The sequence below is a fragment of the Equus przewalskii genome, chromosome 16 (assembly GCF_037783145.1).
Source record: "Equus przewalskii isolate Varuska chromosome 16, EquPr2, whole genome shotgun sequence".
In the NCBI taxonomy this organism is placed as follows: Eukaryota; Metazoa; Chordata; class Mammalia; order Perissodactyla; family Equidae; genus Equus; species Equus przewalskii.
In genome coordinates, this window is record NC_091846.1 from 68,700,866 (window position 1) to 68,705,864 (window position 4,999).

The following is a 4,999-nucleotide window of genomic DNA, read 5'->3' on the forward strand; positions in this document are numbered from 1 at the left end:
AGAATTGGGCAATCAAGCTGTGCAGGATGGGGGCCCAAGAATCTGGTGTCTTTGACAAACGCACTCTGGGAGGCAGTGACAGCTAAAGCGAAGGTTCAGGCTGGCTTCGCGAGAGCTGTGGAGATGGCTTTGGACTTTCACCGATGCGGTGGCGCATCCCTGGGTTACCATGAACCGTCCTACAGGCTGTACACCCACCTTTGTAACTTCCTGCCCAGGGTGTGTGTGTAAAATTCGAATAGAGGTGATGTAGAAGGGACACAGGCTTTAGAGGCCACTGGGGTGTGTTTCAGTCCTGCTCTGCCACTAATGATCAGACCCCTCTCAATATAAAGCCTTTGACCAAAGTAATCCCTTTCCATCCTCGGAGCTCATAATAATTCATTACATCTGATGTTTGACAGCTCTCCTATCGTCTTAAGATTACTCAAGTTATTGTTTAACTTTGCAGGCTGTTCTCCCAAATGGACCACAAACTTATCAAGGGCAATAAGCACCACTCATATCATCTTTAGTTCATGCCCAGGCCATATCAGTACTTTGCACATAGTAGGTGTATATTTGTTGATTAAAACTAGGAATTTAGATGATAAGTGATACTGACTTTAAATATTGAAATTGTTTGATATAATGACTTAAAGACACTATTTCAATATTTTGTTTAGCTCTCAGATTCCAGAACGTGCTATTTTGATTCCGTAAAATTATGCATTTTAATGTGCATCCAGCAACATTATCTTGTACACTTGTTCTCTGTTCATTGACAGTTGTTAAAACAAATCAGCACCGGCAGAGCTTGGCCAGCTCCTCTCTACACTTAGTTTGAACTGTTACCCATGGAACCTGCTCAGACATAAAGCTAAAAAGAGGCTAATTGAAATCAGAATGCTGGGTCACTTCTCACTCAAACAAAACAGATGGCCCTCCTTGCCACGCTGCTGTGGAGCTTGGGGAGGGAAATGAGTAAATGCGTTTTTAACTCCCACACAGGAGTTATACACAGCTTTTGAAATGCAGGGGGTGGAGGGGGAGGGCTTTTTTAAATAGCAGAGCTTGTTTCCCTTTATTTTGAAGGTTTAAGAAAAAGCACTTTAGCAGGATATTCAGTATTCACTGTTTCAACTTAGATTCTAAATATTTATTTTAATTCCATTTTCCTTTGGAATAGGTAGTCCTCGCACATGGTACACAAGTCAAAATGTGCTAAAGATCATAGAGGAAAGTCAGTCTCCCGGCCTTCTCCAGTCACTGCGGTCTCCCCCTGGAGACAACCACTGTTAACAGTTTCCTGTGTATCTTTCCAGAAATCAAATCTTCATTTTTAGTTTACCTACTTGAAACCTCTTATCTGGATACCTATGTGACAACAGTAATGGTATTTGGCTTCAAAATCGGCATGAGGGTTTTAAAAGCAACTGTGGAGATTGTGTTTTTGTCGTGCAGAGTGTTAGGCATATTGGTACAAAGCACCTCATTGGTATTTAATAAATGTGGAATGTGGTGTAAGCCACGTGTTAGGACCTGTTTGGGGCAAGAAATTTGAAGAGAAAATTCTATTACTCCATAGCTCAACTAACCACAGTCGGCACATGATGACAAAAACTCTAATAAAAGCATTGCCAGGGGCCAGCCCCATGGCATAGTGGTTAAATTCCTGCGCTTCACTTTGGCGACCCAGGTTCGCGAGTTCAAATCCCAGGCACGGACATACACCTCTCGGCAGCCATGCTGTGGTGGCATCCCACATATAAAGTGGAGGAAGATAGGCACAGATGTTAGCTCCAGGCTAATCTTCTTTAGCAAAAATAAAGCATTGCCAGACCCCAACTAATGGGTGTGTCATCTAATTCCACACATTGCCTCACAGAAACGTGGCTCCTTACTACTTAAAACAACCTGATGTCTGGCTGAAATGTGCCATTGAAGGTGGCTTTGGTGCTTGCATCTCCCTATTTGCCTTAGGACCCCAGCACGCTCCCTGGGCTTTCTCTCCCCCCCCCCCACCCCCCGCCACCCTCTTATCAAAGCTCAACTTGAGAAGTCAGGATATGGTTTATTTCTACCTCAGGTGTGAATTTTTTTTTTTTCAGTCTCTGGTACAGTGGTTGCATTTTTAGCCATATGAATAACCGTGAAATGAGCTTTATTTCCTGGCAAAAAGAAATCCAAAGATCAGTGTGAACGGGAGCGGGGGTTGGGGGGAGGGACGACACACACACACATCCTTCTCAGCACCCTTGACATTGCTCCACTGAGGTGGCTGCTTTCTCCGCTGACCCATGTTTCTGGGTGAGCCTGGCTGTGGCTAACATCATGCCTCTGGAGCACCCCACTGGGCTGGTTTGAAGGGAACACCCCCTTTGTTCTCCCTCATCTGTCCTCTGGGCTGTGCCTGGAAGCCCTGGTACATGGATGCCTCAGAGCACGCTCCCTACTCAGCCTCCAGGCTCCAGTAATTCCCCATGCTACCGCCCAGGGTAGTCCCAGGTGGGTGAGGCACCCCCACCCACCTAACCCCGCGGCGGTGTTGGTGAAGGGCTCCCCTGAGGAAGCAAGAATGACAGAGCTCACAAGGTGCCTATGAGTTGCTCTCTTCCACTGGAAGATGTAGCCTATTTTCAAAGCTGTGTCAAATCTGCTTTTATCCTTTGTGATTTATGTTTACATTGAGATATTTAATGTCTAGTTTACTATAGTTATGTGTGAGTAAATATATGTGAAGTTCTGTCGACAAGTGACAAAAGGCTAAAAGGGAGTTGGGTAAAGATGTCATTTTCTGTTAAGCCACAATTACTTCTGATTCTCCCAATGTTCTAGTTACACAAACACAACAGTTTGGTATTTGCAATACTTATCCTAATTTTACTAGATTTTCTATAATGTTTAGATGTTCTGTATGTACATTATAAAGAGTGACATATTACTCTTTGTTTTCTTAAAATCATCGTGTGACTACGTGGGAAGGAGAGGAATTGTTAGAGGTTGTGAACATGGTTGGGAGCTCGGAGAGGGCCACACCGCCCCTGGGCAGGGAACTGACCTGTGGTTCATTTTGAGTGTTCGAGTTGCCAGTTGGAGGGTGCAGGCAAGCTCGAGTCCCCTCCAGTCAAGACCAGGGATGGTGGTGGAAACCAGTTGGAGGTTGACCAAGCAATGTTCATCGATGAGACCCGCTGGTTGAGGAACCCAGATCTGCTGGTTTTGTGATGAACAGAAGACAAATCAAGTACAGGAGAGGCTGTGGCAGTCAAATGATAACTGTCATTGAGACAGAACGTGGAGCCGTAAAGCGAGGACACTGGGTTGGTCTCCGTTTATGGAGCTTGGCTCCCCGCCACTACATACTTGCTCTCGGATAAAGGCAAGTGGCCTCTTGACTGAAGTGGAGCTCGGGGTGTCACTCTTGGTTCATGCCTTTCATTTCCCTGTCTGCACCGGGTAAGACAGGAAGCCAAAGCTGCGATAACCTGTGAGCACCCTGTAAGCACTGAAGGGGCAAGATCCAAGCTGGTGGGCTGCCGAGGGATGTGGTGGGAGGGAGGTTCCGGGACTCGCAGTATGTGGGCCAGCAGCAGTGCTCGGGGAGATGAGCCGTCACACGAACTCCCTCCTGCCTCCAAGCAGAATTTGATGAGTTCCTCAGTCAGAGGCAGCTTTCAGAAGCTGCTTGGGGCCTGGGTGCAAGGAAGGCCTGAGCCAGGCCGAGCCTCCTGGTGGAGTGTGGCTGAAGCGACACCCAGACAGACTTGTCCCACATCTGGAAGCTGCGGATCAGTGGCCCGTGTGGCTGATGTAAAGGGCATCCTGCTGACAAACGGGCTTCTGACATGTGGCACCCACCAGGGGACAGGAATATACTTTGTAATTTCTTAGGCTTTCTGGCAGGTTCTGAGGTATGTGATGGCTGGGCTCGGGTGAACAGTTATTTCCTGAGGAAGGATGTCTAAACAATTGTGTCTAGTTCACATGGAAATGGGGGGCTTTCTAGGGAATAAATAAAACTTCCTCCTTTTTCCCTTCCCACTCCACACCCAGCAGAGGTTCTGAGCCCCAGAGCTCAACTATTAAAGAATCAAAGTACATTTCTCTAATGGAGACCAGGACGCCCTCTCCCTTTTTTTCCTGACAAGAATCATTTCATTTTCTTCTCTCTCTCTCTCTCTTTCTTTTATGTGCAATTGTAAGAAACAACAGAGATAGACCCTATGTACTCTTTGCCCAGTTTCCCCCAATGGCAACATCTTGCAAAACCACAGCACAATATCAAAATCAGGACGTTGACATGGATACAGTCAAGACACAGAACGTTTCCATCACCACAAGGATCCCTCAGGTTGCCCTCTTATAGTTACCCCCACCTCCCCTGTCCCCCACCACCACCAAATTTGTTCCTCATTTCTTAGTTTTGTCATTTCAAGGTTACATCAATGGAATGAAGCCCTATGTGACCTTTGGGATTGGCTTTCTTCCCTCAGCATGATTCTCTGGAGATTGCTCCAGGATGCTGTGTGCATCAGGAGTTCCCTCTGGTTGCTGAGTAGTATTCCACAGTGTGGATCTACCAGAGTTTGTCCTTCCCATGTTTGAAGGGCGCTGGGTTGTTTCCAGTTCGGGGCTCTTATGAATAAAGCCTCTATAACATTTTTATACATATGTTTGTGTGAACATGTTTTCATTTCTCTGGGAATAAATGCCCAAGAGTGAAAATACAGAGTCGTATGGTAGTTACATGTTTAGGTTTATAAGAAGCCGCCAAGCTGTTTTCCAGAGCAGTTGCGCCATTTTACATTCCCACCGGGAACACGGGAGCGATCTGGTTTCTCCACATTCTCACCAGCCTTTGGTGTTGTCCCTATTTTTGATGTTCTGATAGGTGTGTAATGACATCTTATTGTGGTTTTTGTTGGTATTTCCCTTATGGCTACTGATGTTGGACATCTTTTCATGTGCTTATTTGCCGTCTGTATACCCTCTTTAGTGAAATGTCTGTTGCCCACTT